Source organism: Phyllobates terribilis, unplaced genomic scaffold (genome assembly GCF_046119375.1).
Source record: "Phyllobates terribilis strain yellow unplaced genomic scaffold, ASM4611937v1 Scaffold_79__1_contigs__length_6888602, whole genome shotgun sequence".
Lineage (NCBI taxonomy): Eukaryota > Metazoa > Chordata > Amphibia > Anura > Dendrobatidae > Phyllobates > Phyllobates terribilis.
Genome location: NW_027362839.1, coordinates 2,394,382 through 2,418,581, shown reverse-complemented (window position 1 = coordinate 2,418,581; position 24,200 = coordinate 2,394,382). Strand labels below are relative to the sequence as shown.

At 47.8% G+C, this 24,200-nt stretch overlaps 14 non-coding genes and 2 pseudogenes across 14 annotated transcripts; all 16 read right to left on the bottom strand.

Annotated features, from left to right (window-relative positions):
• Positions 1 to 188: 188 nt before the first annotated feature.
• LOC141197058 (U2 spliceosomal RNA) lies at positions 189 to 379 on the bottom strand. The gene has a single exon (XR_012269405.1). It is a non-coding gene; the product is annotated as a U2 spliceosomal RNA (small nuclear RNA).
• Positions 380 to 1,494: 1,115 nt separating this feature from the next.
• LOC141197139 (U2 spliceosomal RNA) lies at positions 1,495 to 1,689 on the bottom strand. Its single transcript, XR_012269483.1, has one exon. It is a non-coding gene; the product is annotated as a U2 spliceosomal RNA (small nuclear RNA).
• A 5,564-nt stretch (positions 1,690 to 7,253) lies between these two features.
• On the bottom strand, positions 7,254 to 7,331 carry LOC141197178 (U2 spliceosomal RNA; annotated as a pseudogene).
• A 1,115-nt stretch (positions 7,332 to 8,446) lies between these two features.
• Positions 8,447 to 8,637, bottom strand: LOC141197057 (U2 spliceosomal RNA). The gene has a single exon (XR_012269404.1). It is a non-coding gene; the product is annotated as a U2 spliceosomal RNA (small nuclear RNA).
• Positions 8,638 to 9,755: 1,118 nt separating this feature from the next.
• LOC141197055 (U2 spliceosomal RNA) lies at positions 9,756 to 9,946 on the bottom strand. Its single transcript, XR_012269402.1, has one exon. It is a non-coding gene; the product is annotated as a U2 spliceosomal RNA (small nuclear RNA).
• A 1,115-nt stretch (positions 9,947 to 11,061) lies between these two features.
• On the bottom strand, positions 11,062 to 11,252 carry LOC141197102 (U2 spliceosomal RNA). The gene has a single exon (XR_012269448.1). It is a non-coding gene; the product is annotated as a U2 spliceosomal RNA (small nuclear RNA).
• Positions 11,253 to 12,367: 1,115 nt separating this feature from the next.
• Positions 12,368 to 12,558, bottom strand: LOC141197108 (U2 spliceosomal RNA). The gene has a single exon (XR_012269453.1). It is a non-coding gene; the product is annotated as a U2 spliceosomal RNA (small nuclear RNA).
• Positions 12,559 to 13,673: 1,115 nt separating this feature from the next.
• Positions 13,674 to 13,864, bottom strand: LOC141197054 (U2 spliceosomal RNA). Its single transcript, XR_012269401.1, has one exon. It is a non-coding gene; the product is annotated as a U2 spliceosomal RNA (small nuclear RNA).
• Positions 13,865 to 14,976: 1,112 nt separating this feature from the next.
• LOC141197145 (U2 spliceosomal RNA) lies at positions 14,977 to 15,160 on the bottom strand. The gene has a single exon (XR_012269488.1). It is a non-coding gene; the product is annotated as a U2 spliceosomal RNA (small nuclear RNA).
• Positions 15,161 to 15,949: 789 nt separating this feature from the next.
• On the bottom strand, positions 15,950 to 16,041 carry LOC141197200 (U2 spliceosomal RNA; annotated as a pseudogene).
• A 1,115-nt stretch (positions 16,042 to 17,156) lies between these two features.
• Positions 17,157 to 17,347, bottom strand: LOC141197107 (U2 spliceosomal RNA). Its single transcript, XR_012269452.1, has one exon. It is a non-coding gene; the product is annotated as a U2 spliceosomal RNA (small nuclear RNA).
• A 1,115-nt stretch (positions 17,348 to 18,462) lies between these two features.
• Positions 18,463 to 18,653, bottom strand: LOC141197053 (U2 spliceosomal RNA). Its single transcript, XR_012269400.1, has one exon. It is a non-coding gene; the product is annotated as a U2 spliceosomal RNA (small nuclear RNA).
• A 1,115-nt stretch (positions 18,654 to 19,768) lies between these two features.
• Positions 19,769 to 19,959, bottom strand: LOC141197052 (U2 spliceosomal RNA). The gene has a single exon (XR_012269399.1). It is a non-coding gene; the product is annotated as a U2 spliceosomal RNA (small nuclear RNA).
• A 1,115-nt stretch (positions 19,960 to 21,074) lies between these two features.
• Positions 21,075 to 21,265, bottom strand: LOC141197051 (U2 spliceosomal RNA). Its single transcript, XR_012269398.1, has one exon. It is a non-coding gene; the product is annotated as a U2 spliceosomal RNA (small nuclear RNA).
• A 1,112-nt stretch (positions 21,266 to 22,377) lies between these two features.
• Positions 22,378 to 22,568, bottom strand: LOC141197050 (U2 spliceosomal RNA). The gene has a single exon (XR_012269397.1). It is a non-coding gene; the product is annotated as a U2 spliceosomal RNA (small nuclear RNA).
• Positions 22,569 to 23,683: 1,115 nt separating this feature from the next.
• Positions 23,684 to 23,874, bottom strand: LOC141197049 (U2 spliceosomal RNA). The gene has a single exon (XR_012269396.1). It is a non-coding gene; the product is annotated as a U2 spliceosomal RNA (small nuclear RNA).
• Between the last annotated feature and the right edge of the window lie 326 nt (positions 23,875 to 24,200).

The window sequence follows — 24,200 nt, the reverse complement described above, 5'->3', positions numbered from 1 at the left end:
GCAATGCACAGTTGCTGAAGTTGAACCAAAATGAGCTTGTAATCTGGCTTCTGCAACTTTGAACATGAAAAATCCAATGAGGAGAAGAAAAGCAAAGCCAAAGAGTCCATCCCAAAATCCGACAAACAAGCAAAATGAACAAAAAACATTGAATTCAATTCTTTCTGATTTTAGAAACTGCATTAAAGAAGGGGTGCACCGGTCCTGGAGATACTGCAATACCAGGTCAATGCGTGGAGTGGACAGAGCAAGCTCTTTTTCCATCTCCCTGTTCTAAAAATCCATTTAATATATGGTCCCCAGATAGGGGACGTATCAGATATTAAACTGATAAGAACAGATACTACACTTGATCTTAGCCAAAAGGCCGAGAAGCGATAACCAGAATTGGTTTCAAACTACGGAGCCACCCAAGGATCCTGAAAAGTCCATTTGTGGAGATGAGCTCCTGGACTCCCGTTAAGAAGACATGTTGTCAACCTCTAGATCCCTTACATGCCTGCACTTTTCGGCTTGCTGCTGCTGCAATCCACGCGTTTTAGATCTGCATAACTCCACCTCTTTAAACACAGCACCTTCACCCCCTGCTGTTCCCACCCGCCTCAACACCGTTGGAAGGGAGGAGAACCAATTAAGGCGGGGGGTGGGGTGGAACGAGCAGCTGTCTACCCTTAGCAGGAGGGCTCCTGATTACATACCTCTCCTGCTGCTGCTGCTGCTGGCTGTCCAGCAGCAGACTGAAGGTGGCTGCTGCTGTGCACAGGTATATAAAGGCTCAGAGCCTATTATGACACGCGCAGCCAGCGTTCCATTGCCACATTCCATCTACTGCAGGCAGGATACCTGGCTGGCTGAATGTCGCTGAGAAGCTCACAGAGACCGCCATAAGCAACAGTTTAACAGAATGCCACAGACTAATCAACCAAACTTTTTGGGTTGGGTTCTCTTTTATAGTCTGCAGGCATTAAATGAAAGAAGTCAGTGTTCCAGCAGAAGGAGACAACGTTTCAGAAAAGGCATTGTAGCAAACCAAAAAAGAAATTTTAAGCGCAGCAGAGTAACCAGCGCACATACCTGTTAGCTCAGGTGAGTTTAAAAGGCTGCTGTTGATAACAAGGGCATTTGCTAAATAGATGGTGTGTGTGCAACAATATACTGAAAGGTCAATTATATTGTGCAGCTTATCTCACCACCTGTAGTTATTTAGGTGAAAGCTCCAAAATGCTTGCCTAATATGTCTGTTTATCCAAAAGGAAGTAAAAAGGGAGAGCTAGAAAGATAGCATTGCATCACATTACATGGCAATGCAATGCACAGTTGCTGAAGTTGAACCAAAATGAGCTTGTAATCTGGCTTCTGCAACTTTGAACATGAAAAATCCAATGAGGAGAAGAAAAGCAAAGCCAAAGAGTCCATCCCAAAATCCGACAAACAAGCAAAATGAACAAAAAACATTGAATTCAATTCTTTCTGATTTTAGAAACTGCATTAAAGAAGGGGTGCACCGGTCCTGGAGATACTGCAATACCAGGTCAATGCGTGGAGTGGACAGAGCAAGCTCTTTTTCCATCTCCCTGTTCTAAAAATCCATTTAATATATGGTCCCCAGATAGGGGACGTATCAGATATTAAACTGATAAGAACAGATTTTTTTTGATTGAATATATCTTTTATTAGCACAAAAAATAAGTTAACAGACAGTGTACAGTGCCGCAGCCCAGTACACACAGAATTCTACATCATATTTACATAGCATGAGGATACGACGCACTAACTAGACACATCACACCCCTATGCTACACAAAACACTCAATCTGAAAGAAAAAGCATGTCAATCAATACAGTACGACGAACTGTGATAAGGGATGGGGATTGGGAAAAAGGGGATGGGGGGGGGGAAATCACAGGCCCGAAGCTTTATTGAAAGACAAGACACATAAGGGGAGAGGGGGAGGAGGGGTTTAGTCCTCATCCTCGTCCTCCGGACCGTCCATGATGGAATAGTCTCTGAGCAGGCTGTGGATCAGCCTGCGGCAGTCCTGGATGGACATCCTCTCCCTCCTCAAGATGAGCCGGTTCCTGGCGACCCAAACGGCATCCTTGAAGCAGTTCATAAGGCGCCAAGCCTCCTGGATGGCTCCGACGGTATGAACCCCAGGGAAGAGTCCGTAAAGCACAGAATGGTGCGATAGGCTCGCCCTGGGGACAGAGTTCCTCAGGTCGTCCTCAAGTGCAGTCAATAGGCGCTGTGCAAATCCGCAGTCCCAAAAAGTGTGCAAAGATGTTTCCTCCACGAAGGGGCACCTTGGGCAGTACCGGGTCTTGCACAGGTTCCGGGCATGCATGAATGACCGGACGGGCAGTCCGTCCTGAATCGCCATCCACGACAAGTCCTTGTGCCCGTTGGTCAGCCTGTCAGACGACACATTTGTCCACACAGTCTCCAGCGTGTCCTGGTGAAGTCCTGTGATGTTCTCCACGTCATCCTTGGCTCTGATTAGCTTGTGGATAGTTTTGGGCTTCCACAAGTCGGGCTTGAGTCCCTCCAGTTGATGCTCCCCCACAAATCGAACGACGTCTCCGTAGAACCATGGCGTCGTCCAGTTGTAGGGGAAGGAGCTGTCCCACTTGTCCCAGCCGAGTCGCCTCCAAAGAGGAAGCAGGAAGAAGCGAGACATGGACCTGCCCGCGGAGCCATTCTTGACTTGCAAAGTCCGGCGGACACAATCACACACAAAAGAGGATCGCAGGAGGGTGGGGATATCTGGAACGCCCTTCCCACCCTTGCGAGGCTCCTTGTACATGACGGCCCGCCTGACTCTGTCCATCTTGGATCCCCAGACAAAGTGAAACACTGTCCTGGTAATGGCCCTGCACACAGTGACGTGTGGGGGCCAGGCCTGCGCCGTGTACTGCAAGACGGGCAGGACCTCATTACGCAGGACGAGTGCCTTACCCTCACAAGTGAGGTGTCTGAGGCTCCAGAGTCCGATCCGTTGCTTCACCTTGGCCAAGCGTTCTTGCCAGGACTTGAGGGCCGCTCCTTCCTTCCCAAACCAGACTCCCAGCACCTTGAGGAAATCCGGTTGAATGTTGAAGGGGAAGGGGGCGGAGGAGGCCGGCTGCCAATCCCCGAAGAGCATGGCTTCCGACTTCCTGCAGTTGACTTTGGCCCCTGAAGCCCGGCCGAACCTCTCACACGTCTGGACGAGGGCGTCGACTGAACCACGATCAGCGCAGAAGACGGTGACGTCGTCCATGTAGAGCGAGCACTTGACCTCGTGTCGTCCCGGACCCGGTGCGGTGATCCCTCTGATCTCTCCATTCTGCCGGATAGCCTCTGCGAAGAGTTCTATAACACAAACAAAAAGAAGAGGTGATAGAGGGCAGCCTTGTCTGACCCCAGAGAGGACAGGGAAGGGGTCAGTCTTCCAGCCGTTCACCAACACCGAGCTGTGGATATCAAAATACATCAGACGGACATACGAACAAAACATGTTACCCAAACCTAACCGGTGCAGAGCTCGGCCCATGAACTCGTGGGAAACCCGGTCGAAGGCCTTCTCCTGATCCAAGGAGACCAGGGCCGCGTGTGCGCGGCGGACCTTGATGTACTCGACCGTGTCCCGCACGAGAGCGAGGCTGTCTGCGATGCGACGTCCAGGGATGCCGCAGGTCTGGTCCGGGTGGATGATCCGTCCGATGACCGTCTTAAGTCGTGTCGCCATCGTCTTGGCCAGGATCTTGTAGTCCACGTTGAGCAGAGTGATGGGACGCCAATTCCTCAGGTCGCACCTCTCTCCCTTCCGCTTGTACAGGATCGTGACCATTCCTTCCCTCAAAGATGGAGGCATTCTACCCTCCACCACCATCTCCTCGTACAGGTCCAACAGGTCCGGACAGATGAGGTCTCCCAGCGCTACATAGAGCTCCGCTGGAAGACCATCACTGCCCGGGGTCCTGCCGGTCCTAAAGGATTTAGCGGCAGAGAGCAATTCGCCCACCATCAGAGGTTTGTCCAAGGCTGCCGTGCCTGCAGGATCAAGATGGTTAGTGATACCTGACAGGAACTTATCAGCAGCGTCGGGGTCGGTAGTCTTGTGGGAGTAGAGTTCGCTGTAGAAGTCGCTGACGACCCTCATCACGTCCTCCTTCCCACGTCGCATGTTTCCGCTCTCGTCTCGCAGCTCGTTCAGGGGCGTGTGACCGGCATGAAGTTTCCTGAAAAAGAATGAATTACATTTCTCACCCTTCTCCAGATTCTCCACTTTGGAACGGAAGACGATTCGCTTGGACTCCTCCTCAAAGTGCCTTTTCAGGCTCTTCTTGGTCTCCTCCAGCTCCTCCCTCACGTCCCAGCCGCAGTGAAGAAGGTCCTGCAGCGACCGCAGCTCGCGCTGCAGCCCTCTGAAGTCCCTCCTCTTCTCACACGCCTGTTGTCGACCCTTGGCCTGAAAGAAACAGCGAAACTCAAGTTTAACATATTCCCACCAATCAGAGACTGTTTGGAAGCTACCCTTGTAGGACTGCCACATTGCGTAGGCTGCTCTCAGCTCCTCCACGACTTCATCCTGAGCCAGCAGAGCACAATTCAGCTTCCAGGAGCCGGGGCCGGACGGAAAACCGTCGCCGAGGACACCTTGTAAGTGAATGGCTCTGTGGTCGGAGAAGAAGCAGGAGACCATCGAGTGCCTACTCTGCCTGACTGCCCGAGAGGTGAACACAAAGTCAATCCTGGAGCGGAGTGAGCCATCGGGTCGGCTCCACGAATAGTTCGTGGAGCCTCTCCCCATGGAGCCCACCACGTCCTGAAGAGAGGCCTCGGTTACCATCTCGATGAGCAGCTTGGACGTGATGTCCAACTTGGCAGATGTGCCAGAACTACGACCATCCTCCTCGATGGGGCAGTTGAAATCCCCGGCCATCACTAAGGTCCTGGTGGTGGCAAGCTGAAGCCGCAGGGTCTGGAAAAGCTCCAAACGCTCATTCTTCAGTGGGGACGCATACACGTTGATGAACCTGACAGGTTCTCCCGCCCAGTTGCCATCTACAACAAGAGCCCTGCCGCAGATGAGCTCCTGGACGGACTCAAGCATGAATGCGCCCCCCCTGATCAGAATTGCGACCCCCGCAGACTTGCAGTCACCCCCACCGGACCAGTAGGATGGACCGTGGGACCACTCCCTGGCCAGATGTTTGAAGGACCTAGAGGAGGGAAGGGAACATTCCTGCAACATATAAACATCACACAACTGGGAAGTAAGGAAGGCATAAATAGTCTGACGTCTGAACTTGTCCTTGATGCTCCTGACATTAATGGAAAATAAGTTAATATTAGCCATCATGTAGGGAAAAAAGAAAAAGTTAGCGCAGGCAATACACCTTAGTTACCACTCCGGTCGGGTGGTCCCTCGTCGGTGTTGACTGCTGGTGACGGGATCACCAGCAGGCCCTCTTCCTCCATCTGGTCAAGCAGCGCGGCCTCGATCTCGGCGACCACCAGTTCCTCCTCTTCTGGCTCGGCCACCAGGGTCTCAACCATGTGCTCCATCTCTTCTGGCTCAGGGAGGGTATCCTCCTTTTCGCCTACGAAATCCAGAATCTTCTTTTTGGAGGATTCAGTAGCAGGGCTGTCCTCCACCTTCCTCTTTCCCCGGGTTGGAACTGGGGAGACAAGAAGGGGAAAATCCTCCTCGGAATAGATAGCGGCGGGTGGAGGAAAGGTTAATTCCACCGCTACCATGGTCTGGGGAGGGAGAGTGGCTGCCGGGGCAGGGGAAAGGACACCTGCTGAGGAGTAGGGGAAGGAGGAAGAGGAAGTGGAATCCTCAGCAGGGGTGGCCGGGGTGGGGGGGAATTGGACGGGGGTGGCAGGGGGAGGGATCGAGAGAGGGGTGACAGAACTCTTACCCTCCTTTGACTTTTTCTTCTGCTTCGGAGCTGCTGGGACCGTCGCTGGGGCTTTGGCCACCGACTCCTTGACCGCTTTGGCCTTGGTCGTCTCGGCCTTGGCCGCTGGGGCCTTGGTCGTCGCGTCCTTGACCTTCACAGGCCTGGTCGTCGGGGCCTTGTCCTCCGTAGCTGGGGTCGTCGCAACCACCGATGCCCAGGATCTCTCACGCTTGGGGCAATCCTTGTACAGATGAGCCGCCAGCCCACACAGGTTGCAGGATGTCTTCTTCGGGCAGTCCTTCGAGCTGTGTCCCGTCACTCGACAAATCCTGCAGGCATCCTCCTTGCAGTCCTTCATCTCGTGGCCGTTCTTGCCGCATCTCCTGCAGTTCCGCGGCATGTCCGGGTAATAGATGAGGCCGTAGGAGTTGCCCAGGGAGAATGTCGGGGGCAGGTGCCGAAGTCCGTCTGAGTACGCCAGGTCCCTGTGAAGTCTAACGGTCACCGACCACTTACCTGTCCAGAAGCCGAGTCCATTCAGGATGTGAGAGGGTTCCTTCACAACCAAACAGAAGCGTCTCAGGAAGGTACAGATGTCTTGGCCTGGGGTGTGCGGGTTGCGCATGGAGACCGTGATCCTCCTTTCGTCCCTCTGGATAGGGCAGCTACCTGTAAAGGCAGAGAAAGAATTATCCGGTCCTTTTGCGCTTACCATTTCCCAGAACCTCCTGCAGGTGTTCACAGTGGCGAAGGTGACGAAGAAGATCCCCGTCAAGAAGGTCTGGATGCTGAGGGTGTCCGACCTGGAGAAGCCTCGATCCAGCAGCATCTTCTGGCAGAACACGTCCGAGGACATATCCGGCACCCTCCCATCCACTTCCTTCAGCTTCAGGGCCACCGTCTGCCGCATCCATGGCTCCAGGGCTGGAGCTTCGTGGCGGGGCTTCTGGGGTCCCTTCTGCTGGCCAGTCGTGGAGGCAGAGTCCTTGGGGTCAGAATCGGCTCCTGGCTGGGCCCTCCTGGCTGTCCCCTGCTCCAGGCTCTTCTTTTCGGCCTTCCTCGCAGCGCTTGCCATGGCTTTCCTCCTGCAGTTACTTCTTGGAGCTGGATCTGGAACTCTTCCCGGAATGGGTGGAGCTATGCAGATTCTTCTCCCGTCGTGTTCTGGACAAATTCCCCGAAAGGTCTTTGTCTCGATGATTTTCTTCCTCGAAGATTCCACAGGACAGCCCGATTCTTCTCCGAGTCTTCGTCTTCTTCTGGATTCTTTAGAGCTTCTTTCTCCCACCGATATCCGCCTTCCTTCTCCGATGTCAGCTGGGCTCCGAAGCTCTTCTCCTTCCGAGTTCGATCGCTCTCGTCAAGTGTAGATCGTAGCTCTTGTGTTCTTAAAAGAACAGATACTACACTTGATCTTAGCCAAAAGGCCGAGAAGCGATAACCAGAATTGGTTTCAAACTACGGAGCCACCCAAGGATCCTGAAAAGTCCATTTGTGGAGATGAGCTCCTGGACTCCCGTTAAGAAGACATGTTGTCAACCTCTAGATCCCTTACATGCCTGCACTTTTCGGCTTGCTGCTGCTGCAATCCACGCGTTTTAGATCTGCATAACTCCACCTCTTTAAACACAGCACCTTCACCCCCTGCTGTTCCCACCCGCCTCAACACCGTTGGAAGGGAGGAGAACCAATTAAGGCGGGGGGTGGGGTGGAACGAGCAGCTGTCTACCCTTAGCAGGAGGGCTCCTGATTACATACCTCTCCTGCTGCTGCTGCTGCTGGCTGTCCAGCAGCAGACTGAAGGTGGCTGCTGCTGTGCACAGGTATATAAAGGCTCAGAGCCTATTATGACACGCGCAGCCAGCGTTCCATTGCCACATTCCATCTACTGCAGGCAGGATACCTGGCTGGCTGAATGTCGCTGAGAAGCTCACAGAGACCGCCATAAGCAACAGTTTAACAGAATGCCACAGACTAATCAACCAAACTTTTTGGGTTGGGTTCTCTTTTATAGTCTGCAGGCATTAAATGAAAGAAGTCAGTGTTCCAGCAGAAGGAGACAACGTTTCAGAAAAGGCATTGTAGCAAACCAAAAAAGAAATTTTAAGCGCAGCAGAGTAACCAGCGCACATACCTGTTAGCTCAGGTGAGTTTAAAAGGCTGCTGTTGATAACAAGGGCATTTGCTAAATAGATGGTGTGTGTGCAACAATATACTGAAAGGTCAATTATATTGTGCAGCTTATCTCACCACCTGTAGTTATTTAGGTGAAAGCTCCAAAATGCTTGCCTAATATGTCTGTTTATCCAAAAGGAAGTAAAAAGGGAGAGCTAGAAAGATAGCATTGCATCACATTACATGGCAATGCAATGCACAGTTGCTGAAGTTGAACCAAAATGAGCTTGTAATCTGGCTTCTGCAACTTTGAACATGAAAAATCCAATGAGGAGAAGAAAAGCAAAGCCAAAGAGTCCATCCCAAAATCCGACAAACAAGCAAAATGAACAAAAAACATTGAATTCAATTCTTTCTGATTTTAGAAACTGCATTAAAGAAGGGGTGCACCGGTCCTGGAGATACTGCAATACCAGGTCAATGCGTGGAGTGGACAGAGCAAGCTCTTTTTCCATCTCCCTGTTCTAAAAATCCATTTAATATATGGTCCCCAGATAGGGGACGTATCAGATATTAAACTGATAAGAACAGATACTACACTTGATCTTAGCCAAAAGGCCGAGAAGCGATAACCAGAATTGGTTTCAAACTACGGAGCCACCCAAGGATCCTGAAAAGTCCATTTGTGGAGATGAGCTCCTGGACTCCCGTTAAGAAGACATGTTGTCAACCTCTAGATCCCTTACATGCCTGCACTCTTCGGCTTGCTGCTGCTGCAATCCACGCGTTTTAGATCTGCATAACTCCACCTCTTTAAACACAGCACCTTCACCCCCTGCTGTTCCCACCCGCCTCAACACCGTTGGAAGGGAGGAGAACCAATTAAGGCGGGGGGTGGGGTGGAACGAGCAGCTGTCTACCCTTAGCAGGAGGGCTCCTGATTACATACCTCTCCTGCTGCTGCTGCTGCTGCTGGCTGTCCAGCAGCAGACTGAAGGTGGCTGCTGCTGTGCACAGGTATATAAAGGCTCAGAGCCTATTATGACACGCGCAGCCAGCGTTCCATTGCCACATTCCATCTACTGCAGGCAGGATACCTGGCTGGCTGAATGTCGCTGAGAAGCTCACAGAGACCGCCATAAGCAACAGTTTAACAGAATGCCACAGACTAATCAACCAAACTTTTTGGGTTGGGTTCTCTTTTATAGTCTGCAGGCATTAAATGAAAGAAGTCAGTGTTCCAGCAGAAGGAGACAACGTTTCAGAAAAGGCATTGTAGCAAACCAAAAAAGAAATTTTAAGCGCAGCAGAGTAACCAGCGCACATACCTGTTAGCTCAGGTGAGTTTAAAAGGCTGCTGTTGATAACAAGGGCATTTGCTAAATAGATGGTGTGTGTGCAACAATATACTGAAAGGTCAATTATATTGTGCAGCTTATCTCACCACCTGTAGTTATTTAGGTGAAAGCTCCAAAATGCTTGCCTAATATGTCTGTTTATCCAAAAGGAAGTAAAAAGGGAGAGCTAGAAAGATAGCATTGCATCACATTACATGGCAATGCAATGCACAGTTGCTGAAGTTGAACCAAAATGAGCTTGTAATCTGGCTTCTGCAACTTTGAACATGAAAAATCCAATGAGGAGAAGAAAAGCAAAGCCAAAGAGTCCATCCCAAAATCCGACAAACAAGCAAAATGAACAAAAAACATTGAATTCAATTCTTTCTGATTTTAGAAACTGCATTAAAGAAGGGGTGCACCGGTCCTGGAGATACTGCAATACCAGGTCAATGCGTGGAGTGGACAGAGCAAGCTCTTTTTCCATCTCCCTGTTCTAAAAATCCATTTAATATATGGTCCCCAGATAGGGGACGTATCAGATATTAAACTGATAAGAACAGATACTACACTTGATCTTAGCCAAAAGGCCGAGAAGCGATAACCAGAATTGGTTTCAAACTACGGAGCCACCCAAGGATCCTGAAAAGTCCATTTGTGGAGATGAGCTCCTGGACTCCCGTTAAGAAGACATGTTGTCAACCTCTAGATCCCTTACATGCCTGCACTTTTCGGCTTGCTGCTGCTGCAATCCACGCGTTTTAGATCTGCATAACTCCACCTCTTTAAACACAGCACCTTCACCCCCTGCTGTTCCCACCCGCCTCAACACCGTTGGAAGGGAGGAGAACCAATTAAGGCGGGGGGTGGGGTGGAACGAGCAGCTGTCTACCCTTAGCAGGAGGGCTCCTGATTACATACCTCTCCTGCTGCTGCTGCTGCTGGCTGTCCAGCAGCAGACTGAAGGTGGCTGCTGCTGTGCACAGGTATATAAAGGCTCAGAGCCTATTATGACACGCGCAGCCAGCGTTCCATTGCCACATTCCATCTACTGCAGGCAGGATACCTGGCTGGCTGAATGTCGCTGAGAAGCTCACAGAGACCGCCATAAGCAACAGTTTAACAGAATGCCACAGACTAATCAACCAAACTTTTTGGGTTGGGTTCTCTTTTATAGTCTGCAGGCATTAAATGAAAGAAGTCAGTGTTCCAGCAGAAGGAGACAACGTTTCAGAAAAGGCATTGTAGCAAACCAAAAAAGAAATTTTAAGCGCAGCAGAGTAACCAGCGCACATACCTGTTAGCTCAGGTGAGTTTAAAAGGCTGCTGTTGATAACAAGGGCATTTGCTAAATAGATGGTGTGTGTGCAACAATATACTGAAAGGTCAATTATATTGTGCAGCTTATCTCACCACCTGTAGTTATTTAGGTGAAAGCTCCAAAATGCTTGCCTAATATGTCTGTTTATCCAAAAGGAAGTAAAAAGGGAGAGCTAGAAAGATAGCATTGCATAACATTACATGGCAATGCAATGCACAGTTGCTGAAGTTGAACCAAAATGAGCTTGTAATCTGGCTTCTGCAACTTTGAACATGAAAAATCCAATGAGGAGAAGAAAAGCAAAGCCAAAGAGTCCATCCCAAAATCTGACAAACAAGCAAAATGAACAAAAAACATTGAATTCAATTCTTTCTGATTTTAGAAACTGCATTAAAGAAGGGGTGCACCGGTCCTGGAGATACTGCAATACCAGGTCAATGCGTGGAGTGGACAGAGCAAGCTCTTTTTCCATCTCCCTGTTCTAAAAATCCATTTAATATATGGTCCCCAGATAGGGGACGTATCAGATATTAAACTGATAAGAACAGATACTACACTTGATCATAGCCAAAAGGCCGAGAAGCGATAACCAGAATTGGTTTCAAACTACGGAGCCACCCAAGGATCCTGAAAAGTCCATTTGTGGAGATGAGCTCCTGGACTCCCGTTAAGAAGACATGTTGTCAACCTCTAGATCCCTTACATGCCTGCACTTTTCGGCTTGCTGCTGCTGGAATCCACGCGTTTTAGATCTGCATAACTCCACCTCTTTAAACACAGCACCTTCACCCCCTGCTGTTCCCACCCGCCTCAACACCGTTGGAAGGGAGGAGAACCAATTAAGGCGGGGGGTGGGGTGGAACGAGCAGCTGTCTACCCTTAGCAGGAGGGCTCCTGATTACATACCTCTCCTGCTGCTGCTGCTGCTGGCTGTCCAGCAGCAGACTGAAGGTGGCTGCTGCTGTGCACAGGTATATAAAGGCTCAGAGCCTATTATGACACGCGCAGCCAGCGTTCCATTGCCACATTCCATCTACTGCAGGCAGGATACCTGGCTGGCTGAATGTCGCTGAGAAGCTCATAGAGACCGCCATAAGCAACAGTTTAACAGAATGCCACAGACTAATCAACCAAACTTTTTGGGTTGGGTTCTCTTTTATAGTCTGCAGGCATTAAATGAAAGAAGTCAGTGTTCCAGCAGAAGGAGACAACGTTTCAGAAAAGGCATTGTAGCAAACCAAAAAAGAAATTTTAAGCGCAGCAGAGTAACCAGCGCACATACCTGTTAGCTCAGGTGAGTTTAAAAGGCTGCTGTTGATAACAAGGGCATTTGCTAAATAGATGGTGTGTGTGCAACAATATACTGAAAGGTCAATTATATTGTGCAGCTTATCTCACCACCTGTAGTTATTTAGGTGAAAGCTCCAAAATGCTTGCCTAATATGTCTGTTTATCCAAAAGGAAGTAAAAAGGGAGAGCTAGAAAGATAGCATTGCATCACATTACATGGCAATGCATTGCACAGTTGCTGAAGTTGAACCAAAATGAGCTTGTAATCTGGCTTCTGCAACTTTGAACATGAAAAATCCAATGAGGAGAAGAAAAGCAAAGCCAAAGAGTCCATCCCAAAATCCGACAAACAAGCAAAATGAACAAAAAACATTGAATTCAATTCTTTCTGATTTTAGAAACTGCATTAAAGAAGGGGTGTACCGGTCCTGGAGATACTGCAATACCAGGTCAATGCGTGGAGTGGACAGAGCAAGCTCTTTTTCCATCTCCCTGTTCTAAAAATCCATTTAATATATGGTCCCCAGATAGGGGACGTATCAGATATTAAACTGATAAGAACAGATACTACACTTGATCTTAGCCAAAAGGCCGAGAAGCGATAACCAGAATTGGTTTCAAACTACGGAGCCACCCAAGGATCCTGAAAAGTCCATTTGTGGAGATGAGCTCCTGGACTCCCGTTAAGAAGACATGTTGTCAACCTCTAGATCCCTTACATGCCTGCACTTTTCGGCTTGCTGCTGCTGCAATCCACGCGTTTTAGATCTGCATAACTCCACCTCTTTAAACACAGCACCTTCACCCCCTGCTGTTCCCACCCGCCTCAACACCGTTGGAAGGGAGGAGAACCAATTAAGGCGGGGGGTGGGGTGGAACGAGCAGCTGTCTACCCTTAGCAGGAGGGCTCCTGATTACATACCTCTCCTGCTGCTGCTGCTGCTGGCTGTCCAGCAGCAGACTGAAGGTGGCTGCTGCTGTGCACAGGTATATAAAGGCTCAGAGCCTATTATGACACGCGCAGCCAGCGTTCCATTGCCACATTCCATCTACTGCAGGCAGGATACCTGGCTGGCTGAATGTCGCTGAGAAGCTCACAGAGACCGCCATAAGCAACAGTTTAACAGAATGCCACAGACTAATCAACCAAACTTTTTGGGTTGGGTTCTCTTTTATAGTCTGCAGGCATTAAATGAAAGAAGTCAGTGTTCCAGCAGAAGGAGACAACGTTTCAGAAAAGGCATTGTAGCAAACCAAAAAAGAAATTTTAAGCGCAGCAGAGTAACCAGCGCACATACCTGTTAGCTCAGGTGAGTTTAAAAGGCTGCTGTTGATAACAAGGGCATTTGCTAAATAGATGGTGTGTGTGCAACAATATACTGAAAGGTCAATTATATTGTGCAGCTTATCTCACCACCTGTAGTTATTTAGGTGAAAGCTCCAAAATGCTTGCCTAATATGTCTGTTTATCCAAAAGGAAGTAAAAAGGGAGAGCTAGAAAGATAGCATTGCATCACATTACATGGCAATGCAATGCACAGTTGCTGAAGTTGAACCAAAATGAGCTTGTAATCTGGCTTCTGCAACTTTGAACATGAAAAATCCAATGAGGAGAAGAAAAGCAAAGCCAAAGAGTCCATCCCAAAATCCGACAAACAAGCAAAATGAACAAAAAACATTGAATTCAATTCTTTCTGATTTTAGAAACTGCATTAAAGAAGGGGTGCACCGGTCCTGGAGATACTGCAATACCAGGTCAATGCGTGGAGTGGACAGAGCAAGCTCTTTTTCCATCTCCCTGTTCTAAAAATCCATTTAATATATGGTCCCCAGATAGGGGACGTATCAGATATTAAACTGATAAGAACAGATACTACACTTGATCTTAGCCAAAAGGCCGAGAAGCGATAACCAGAATTGGTTTCAAACTACGGAGCCACCCAAGGATCCTGAAAAGTCCATTTGTGGAGATGAGCTCCTGGACTCCCGTTAAGAAGACATGTTGTCAACCTCTAGATCCCTTACATGCCTGCACTTTTCGGCTTGCTGCTGCTGCAATCCACGCGTTTTAGATCTGCATAACTCCACCTCTTTAAACACAGCACCTTCACCCCCTGCTGTTCCCACCCGCCTCAACATCGTTGGAAGGGAGGAGAACCAATTAAGGCGGGGGGTGGGGTGGAACGAGCAGCTGTCTACCCTTAGCAGGAGGGCTCCTGATTACATACCTCTCCTGCTGCTGCTGCTGGCTGTCCAGCAGCAGACTGAAGGTGGCTGCTGCTGTGCACAGGTATATAAAGGCTCAGAGCCTATTATGACACGCGCAGCCAGCGTTCCATTGCCACATTCCATCTACTGCAGGCAGGATACCTGGCTGGCTGAATGTCGCTGAGAAGCTCACAGAGACCGCCATAAGCAACAGTTTAACAGAATGCCACAGACTAATCAACCAAACTTTTTGGGTTGGGTTCTCTTTTATAGTCTGCAGGCATTAAATGAAAGAAGTCAGTGTTCCAGCAGAAGGAGACAACGTTTCAGAAAAGGCATTGTAGCAAATCAAAAAAGAAATTTTAAGCGCAGCAGAGTAACCAGCGCACATATCTGTTAGCTCAGGTGAGTTTAAAAGGCTGCTGTTGATAACAAGGGCATTTTCTAAATAGATGGTGTGTGTGCAACAATATACTGAAAGGTCAATTATATTGTGCAGCTTATCTCACCACCTGTAGTTATTTAGGTGAAAGCTCCAAAATGCTTGCCTAATATGTCTGTTTATCCAAAAGGAAGTAAAAAGGGAGAGCTAGAAAGATAGCATTGCATCACATTACATGGCAATGCAATGCACAGTTGCTGAAGTTGAACCAAAATGAGCTTGTAATCTGGCTTCTGCAACTTTGAACATGAAAAATCCAATGAGGAGAAGAAAAGCAAAGCCAAAGAGTCCATCCCAAAATCCGACAAACAAGCAAAATGAACAAAAAACATTGAATTCAATTCTTTCTGATTTTAGAAACTGCATTAAAGAAGGGGTGCACCGGTCCTGGAGATACTGCAATACCAGGTCAATGCGTGGAGTGGACAGAGCAAGCTCTTTTTCCATCTCCCTGTTCTAAAAATCCATTTAATATATGGTCCCCAGATAGGGGACGTATCAGATATTAAACTGATAAGAACAGATTTTTTTCTTTTTTCGAAAGCCCGAATTCGTGTACAAAACCCGAGTGCGCTTAAAAAAGTGACAAGTGCCACAAAAAAAGTGCACTAGGATGCTGGTCTTCTTGAAACCCTCTCCAAAAGGAGAAGGGTCCCCCAAACCATTCCCCGTCCCTCCGAGCCAAAAGGCCACAGCGAGGAACAGGGACAAAAAGCCACCTCCAGCCGAAGCCAGAGGCGACCCAATCTTACCCCCAGCACCTGCCCGAGTTCTCACCCGAGCAAGGCACTGGGAGCCAAAGACTGTGCTCCCCTCCCGGAAGAGGGGAGCCAACAACGCTCTCCTCCCAAAAGAGGAGAGCCAGGGGGGTTCAGGGGGGAGCGGAACCTGATGGCCACACACTCCCCCCCTAGACCTGCCAAGAGAGGAACCCGTAAGGGAACCGCATCCCGACAAAATCCTAGTAGGACGTGACACACGTGAATAAGTGGACACACAGTGACAAAGAAATTAAATAAATAGTGAAGGTTTCACAGTATAATACTGCCCGGACCTTCGACCGGGAATTGAAAAATTCCCCATCCTAAGGCCAGAAGGCCCGGAATAAGGGTGTGTGCGAAGAAAGAAAATTTGAAGTGCTTGTGCAAATGTGCCATAAACTCAAGTGGGGTTCCCAATCCCAGTGAGTTAAGGCACCCCAGGGTCACCACTCCTGGGGCACTTCACACTTCGGGCTTTCGATCTTCCCCGGCCCAATGGCGTCGATCCTGGGGGGCCATGCTTTCCACCAGATGACTATATTAGCCATCTGGCGTACTAACAAGCGCCTAAACCCCAGTGTGCATAATGTATCAATCTACTAGGGCGGCCAACATCCAAAACCGCCTTTTCGAAAGATACTACACTTGATCTTAGCCAAAAGGCCGAGAAGCGATAACCAGAATTGGTTTCAAACTACGGAGCCACCCAAGGATCCTGAAAAGTCCATTTGTGGAGATGAGCTCCTGGACTCCCGTTAAGAAGACATGTTGTCAACCTCTAGATCCCTTACATGCCTGCACTTTTCGGCTTGCTGCTGCTGCAATCCACGCGTTTTAGATCTGCATAACTCCACCTCTTTAAACACAGCACCTTCACCCCCTGCTGTTCCCACCCGCCTCAACACCGTTGGAAGGGAGGAGAACCAATTAAGGCGGGGGGTGGGGTGGAACGAGCAGCTGTCTACCCTTAGCAGGAGGGCTCCTGATTACATACCTCTCCTGCTGCTGCTGCTGCTGGCTGTCCAGCAGCAGACTGAAGGTGGCTGCTGCTGTGCACAGGTATATAAAGGCTCAGAGCCTATTATGACACGCGCAGCCAGCGTTCCATTGCCACATTCCATCTACTGCAGGCAGGATACCTGGCTGGCTGAATGTCGCTGAGAAGCTCACAGAGACCGCCATAAGCAACAGTTTAACAGAATGCCACAGACTAATCAACCAAACTTTTTGGGTTGGGTTCTCTTTTATAGTCTGCAGGCATTAAATGAAAGAAGTCAGTGTTCCAGCAGAAGGAGACAACGTTTCAGAAAAGGCATTGTAGCAAACCAAAAAAGAAATTTTAAGCGCAGCAGAGTAACCAGCGCACATACCTGTTAGCTCAGGTGAGTTTAAAAGGCTGCTGTTGATAACAAGGGCATTTGCTAAATAGATGGTGTGTGTGCAACAATATACTGAAAGGTCAATTATATTGTGCAGCTTATCTCACCACCTGTAGTTATTTAGGTGAAAGCTCCAAAATGCTTGCCTAATATGTCTGTTTATCCAAAAGGAAGTAAAAAGGGAGAGCTAGAAAGATAGCATTGCATCACATTACATGGCAATGCAATGCACAGTTGCTGAAGTTGAACCAAAATGAGCTTGTAATCTGGCTTCTGCAACTTTGAACATGAAAAATCCAATGAGGAGAAGAAAAGCAAAGCCAAAGAGTCCATCCCAAAATCCGACAAACAAGCAAAATGAACAAAAAACATTGAATTCAATTCTTTCTGATTTTAGAAACTGCATTAAAGAAGGGGTGCACCGGTCCTGGAGATACTGTAATACCAGGTCAATGCGTAGAGTGGACAGAGCAAGCTCTTTTTCCATCTCCCTGTTCTAAAAATCCATTTAATATATGGTCCCCAGATAGGGGACGTATCAGATATTAAACTGATAAGAACAGATACTACACTTGATCTTAGCCAAAAGGCCGAGAAGCGATAACCAGAATTGGTTTCAAACTACGGAGCCACCCAAGGATCCTGAAAAGTCCATTTGTGGAGATGAGCTCCTGGACTCCCGTTAAGAAGACATGTTGTCAACCTCTAGATCCCTTACATGCCTGCACTTTTCGGCTTGCTGCTGCTGCAATCCACGCGTTTTAGATCTGCATAACTCCACCTCTTTAAACACAGCACCTTCACCCCCTGCTGTTCCCACCTGCCTCAACACCGTTGGAAGGGAGGAGAACCAATTAAGGCGGGGGGTGGGGTGGAACGAGCAGCTGTCTACCCTTAGCAGGAGGGCTCCTGATTACATACCTCTCCTGCTGCTGCTGCTGCTGGCTGTCCAGCAGCAGACTGAGGGTGGCTGCTGCTGTGCACAGGTATATAAAGGCTCAGAGCCTATTATGACACGCGCAGCCAGCGTTCCATTGCCACATTCCATCTACTGCAGGCAGGATACCTGGCTGGCTGAATGTCGCTGAGAAGCTCACAGAGACCGCCATAAGCAACAGTTTAACAGAATGCCACAGACTAATCAACCAAACTTTTTGGGTTGGGTTCTCTTTTATAGTCTGCAGGCATTAAATGAAAGAAGTCAGTGTTCCAGCAGAAGGAGACAACGTTTCAGAAAAGGCATTGTAGCAAACCAAAAAAGAAATTTTAAGCGCAGCAGAGTAACCAGCGCACATACCTGTTAGCTCAGGTGAGTTTAAAAGGCTGCTGTTGATAACAAGGGCATTTGCTAAATAGATGGTGTGTGTGCAACAATATACTGAAAGGTCAATTATATTGTGCAGCTTATCTCACCACCTGTAGTTATTTAGGTGAAAGCTCCAAAATGCTTGCCTAATATGTCTGTTTATCCAAAAGGAAGTAAAAAGGGAGAGCTAGAAAGATAGCATTGCATCACATTACATGGCAATGCAATGCACAGTTGCTGAAGTTGAACCAAAATGAGCTTGTAATCTGGCTTCTGCAACTTTGAACATGAAAAATCCAATGAGGAGAAGAAAAGCAAAGCCAAAGAGTCCATCCCAAAATCCGACAAACAAGCAAAATGAACAAAAAACATTGAATTCAATTCTTTCTGATTTTAGAAACTGCATTAAAGAAGGGGTGCACCGGTCCTGGAGATACTGCAATACCAGGTCAATGCGTGGAGTGGACAGAGCAAGCTCTTTTTCCATCTCCCTGTTCTAAAAATCCATTTAATATATGGTCCCCAGATAGGGGACGTATCAGATATTAAACTGATAAGAACAGATACTACACTTGATCTTAGCCAAAAGGCCGAGAAGCGATAACCAGAATTGGTTTCAAACTACGGAGCCACCCAAGGATCCTGAAAAGTCCATTTGTGGAGATGAGCTCCTGGACTCCCGTTAAGAAGACATGTTGTCAACCTCTAGATCCCTTACATGCCTGCACTTTTCGGCTTGCTGCTGCTGCAATCCACGCGTTTTAGATCTGCATAACTCCACCTCTTTAAACACAGCACCTTCACCCCCTGCTGTTCCCACCCGCCTCAACACCGTTGGAAGGGAGGAGAACCAATTAAGGCGGGGGGTGGGGTGGAACGAGCAGCTGTCTACCCTTAGCAGGAGGGCTCCTGATTACATACCTCTCCTGCTGCTGCTGCTGCTGGCTGTCCAGCAGCAGACTGAAGGTGGCTGCTGCTGTGCACAGGTATATAAAGGCTCAGAGCCTATTATGACACGCGCAGCCAGCGTTCCATTGCCACATTCCATCTACTGCAGGCAGGATACCTGGCTGGCTGAATGTCGCTGAGAAGCTCACAGAGACCGCCATAAGCAACAGTTTAACAGAATGCCACAGACTAATCAACCAAACTTTTTGGGTTGGGTTCTCTTTTATAGTCTGCAGGCATTAAATGAAAGAAGTCAGTGTTCCAGCAGAAGGAGACAACGTTTCAGAAAAGGCATTGTAGCAAACCAAAAAAGAAATTTTAAGCGCAGCAGAGTAACCAGCGCACATACCTGTTAGCTCAGGTGAGTTTAAAAGGCTGCTGTTGATAACAAGGGCATTTGCTAAATAGATGGTGTGTGTGCAACAATATACTGAAAGGTCAATTATATTGTGCAGCTTATCTCACCACCTGTAGTTATTTAGGTGAAAGCTCCAAAATGCTTGCCTAATATGTCTGTTTATCCAAAAGGAAGTAAAAAGGGAGAGCTAGAAAGATAGCATTGCATCACATTACATGGCAATGCAATGCACAGTTGCTGAAGTTGAACCAAAATGAGCTTGTAATCTGGCTTCTGCAACTTTGAACATGAAAAATCCAATGAGGAGAAGAAAAGCAAAGCCAAAGAGTCCATCCCAAAATCCGACAAACAAGCAAAATGAACAAAAAACATTGAATTCAATTCTTTCTGATTTTAGAAACTGCATTAAAGAAGGGGTGCACCGGTCCTGGAGATACTGCAATACCAGGTCAATGCGTGGAGTGGACAGAGCAAGCTCTTTTTCCATCTCCCTGTTCTAAAAATCCATTTAATATATGGTCCCCAGATAGGGGACGTATCAGATATTAAACTGATAAGAACAGATACTACACTTGATCTTAGCCAAAAGGCCGAGAAGCGATAACCAGAATTGGTTTCAAACTACGGAGCCACCCAAGGATCCTGAAAAGTCCATTTGTGGAGATGAGCTCCTGGACTCCCGTTAAGAAGACATGTTGTCAACCTCTAGATCCCTTACATGCCTGCACTTTTCGGCTTGCTGCTGCTGCAATCCACGCGTTTTAGATCTGCATAACTCCACCTCTTTAAACACAGCACCTTCACCCCCTGCTGTTCCCACCCGCCTCAACACCGTTGGAAGGGAGGAGAACCAATTAAGGCGGGGGGTGGGGTGGAACGAGCAGCTGTCTACCCTTAGCAGGAGGGCTCCTGATTACATACCTCTCCTGCTGCTGCTGCTGCTGGCTGTCCAGCAGCAGACTGAAGGTGGCTGCTGCTGTGCACAGGTATATAAAGGCTCAGAGCCTATTATGACACGCGCAGCCAGCGTTCCATTGCCACATTCCATCTACTGCAGGCAGGATACCTGGCTGGCTGAATGTCGCTGAGAAGCTCACAGAGACCGCCATAAGCAACAGTTTAACAGAATGCCACAGACTAATCAACCAAACTTTTTGGGTTGGGTTCTCTTTTATAGTCTGCAGGCATTAAATGAAAGAAGTCAGTGTTCCAGCAGAAGGAGACAACGTTTCAGAAAAGGCATTGTAGCAAACCAAAAAAGAAATTTTAAGCGCAGCAGAGTAACCAGCGCACATACCTGTTAGCTCAGGTGAGTTTAAAAGGCTGCTGTTGATAACAAGGGCATTTGCTAAATAGATGGTGTGTGTGCAACAATATACTGAAAGGTCAATTATATTGTGCAGCTTATCTCACCACCTGTAGTTATTTAGGTGAAAGCTCCAAAATGCTTGCCTAATATGTCTGTTTATCCAAAAGGAAGTAAAAAGGGAGAGCTAGAAAGATAGCATTGCATCACATTACATGGCAATGCAATGCACAGTTGCTGAAGTTGAACCAAAATGAGCTTGTAATCTGGCTTCTGCAACTTTGAACATGAAAAATCCAATGAGGAGAAGAAAAGCAAAGCCAAAGAGTCCATCCCAAAATCCGACAAACAAGCAAAATGAACAAAAAACATTGAATTCAATTCTTTCTGATTTTAGAAACTGCATTAAAGAAGGGGTGCACCGGTCCTGGAGATACTGCAATACCAGGTCAATGCGTGGAGTGGACAGAGCAAGCTCTTTTTCCATCTCCCTGTTCTAAAAATCCATTTAATATATGGTCCCCAGATAGGGGACGTATCAGATATTAAACTGATAAGAACAGATACTACACTTGATCTTAGCCAAAAGGCCGAGAAGCGATAACCAGAATTGGTTTCAAACTACGGAGCCACCCAAGGATCCTGAAAAGTCCATTTGTGGAGATGAGCTCCTGGACTCCCGTTAAGAAGACATGTTGTCAACCTCTAGATCCCTTACATGCCTGCACTTTTCGGCTTGCTGCTGCTGCAATCCACGCGTTTTAGATCTGCATAACTCCACCTCTTTAAACACAGCACCTTCACCCCCTGCTGTTCCCACCCGCCTCAACACCGTTGGAAGGGAGGAGAACCAATTAAGGCGGGGGGTGGGGTGGAACGAGCAGCTGTCTACCCTTAGCAGGAGGGCTCCTGATTACATACCTCTCCTGCTGCTGCTGCTGGCTGTCCAGCAGCAGACTGAAGGTGGCTGCTGCTGTGCACAGGTATATAAAGGCTCAGAGCCTATTATGACACGCGCAGCCAGCGTTCCATTGCCACATTCCATCTACTGCAGGCAGGATACCTGGCTGGCTGAATGTCGCTGAGAAGCTCACAGAGACCGCCATAAGCAACAGTTTAACAGAATGCCACAGACTAATCAACCAAACTTTTTGGGTTGGGTTCTCTTTTATAGTCTGCAGGCATTAAATGAAAGAAGTCAGTGTTCCAGCAGAAGGAGACAACGTTTCAGAAAAGGCATTGTAGCAAACCAAAAAAGAAATTTTAAGCGCAGCAGAGTAACCAGCGCACATACCTGTTAGCTCAGGTGAGTTTAAAAGGCTGCTGTTGATAACAAGGGCATTTGCTAAATAGATGGTGTGTGTGCAACAATATACTGAAAGGTCAATTATATTGTGCAGCTTATCTCACCACCTGTAGTTATTTAGGTGAAAGCTCCAAAATGCTTGCCTAATATGTCTGTTTATCCAAAAGGAAGTAAAAAGGGAGAGCTAGAAAGATAGCATTGCATCACATTACATGGCAATGCAATGCACAGTTGCTGAAGTTGAACCAAAATGAGCTTGTAATCTGGCTTCTGCAACTTTGAACATGAAAAATCCAATGAGGAGAAGAAAAGCAAAGCCAAAGAGTCCATCCCAAAATCCGACAAACAAGCAAAATGAACAAAAAACATTGAATTCAATTCTTTCTGATTTTAGAAACTGCATTAAAGAAGGGGTGCACCGGTCCTGGAGATACTGCAATACCAGGTCAATGCGTGGAGTGGACAGAGCAAGCTCTTTTTCCATCTCCCTGTTCTAAAAATCCATTTAATATATGGTCCCCAGATAGGGGACGTATCAGATATTAAACTGATAAGAACAGATACTACACTTGATCTTAGCCAAAAGGCCGAGAAGCGATAACCAGAATTGGTTTCAAACTACGGAGCCACCCAAGGATCCTGAAAAGTCCATTTGTGGAGATGAGCTCCTGGACTCCCGTTAAGAAGACATGTTGTCAACCTCTAGATCCCTTACATGCCTGCACTTTTCGGCTTGCTGCTGCTGCAATCCACGCGTTTTAGATCTGCATAACTCCACCTCTTTAAACACAGCACCTTCACCCCCTGCTGTTCCCACCCGCCTCAACACCGTTGGAAGGGAGGAGAACCAATTAAGGCGGGGGGTGGGGTGGAACGAGCAGCTGTCTACCCTTAGCAGGAGGGCTCCTGATTACATACCTCTCCTGCTGCTGCTGCTGCTGGCTGTCCAGCAGCAGACTGAAGGTGGCTGCTGCTGTGCACAGGTATATAAAGGCTCAGAGCCTATTATGACACGCGCAGCCAGCGTTCCATTGCCACATTCCATCTACTGCAGGCAGGATACCTGGCTGGCTGAATGTCGCTGAGAAGCTCACAGAGACCGCCATAAGCAACAGTTTAACAGAATGCCACAGACTAATCAACCAAACTTTTTGGGTTGGGTTCTCTTTTATAGTCTGCAGGCATTAAATGAAAGAAGTCAGTGTTCCAGCAGAAGGAGACAACGTTTCAGAAAAGGCATTGTAGCAAACCAAAAAAGAAATTTTAAGCGCAGCAGAGTAACCAGCGCACATACCTGTTAGCTCAGGTGAGTTTAAAAGGCTGCTGTTGATAACAAGGGCATTTGCTAAATAGATGGTGTGTGTGCAACAATATACTGAAAGGTCAATTATATTGTGCAGCTTATCTCACCACCTGTAGTTATTTAGGTGAAAGCTCCAAAATGCTTGCCTAATATGTCTGTTTATCCAAAAGGAAGTAAAAAGGGAGAGCTAGAAAGATAGCATTGCATCACATTACATGGCAATGCAATGCACAGTTGCTGAAGTTGAACCAAAATGAGCTTGTAATCTGGCTTCTGCAACTTTGAACATGAAAAATCCAATGAGGAGAAGAAAAGCAAAGCCAAAGAGTCCATCCCAAAATCCGACAAACAAGCAAAATGAACAAAAAACATTGAATTCAATTCTTTCTGATTTTAGAAACTGCATTAAAGAAGGGGTGCACCGGTCCTGGAGATACTGCAATACCAGGTCAATGCGTGGAGTGGACAGAGCAAGCTCTTTTTCCATCTCCCTGTTCTAAAAATCCATTTAATATATGGTCCCCAGATAGGGGACGTATCAGATATTAAACTGATAAGAACAGATACTACACTTGATCTTAGCCAAAAGGCCGAGAAGCGATAACCAGAATTGGTTTCAAACTACGGAGCCACCCAAGGATCCTGAAAAGTCCATTTGTGGAGATGAGCTCCTGGACTCCCGTTAAGAAGACATGTTGTCACCCTCTAGATCCCTTACATGCCTGCACTTTTCGGCTTGCTGCTGCTGCAATCCACGCGTTTTAGATCTGCATAACTCCACCTCTTTAAACACAGCACCTTCACCCCCTGCTGTTCCCACCCGCCTCAACACCGTTGGAAGGGAGGAGAACCAATTAAGGCGGGGGGTGGGGTGGAACGAGCAGCTGTCTACCCTTAGCAGGAGGGCTCCTGATTACATACCTCTCCT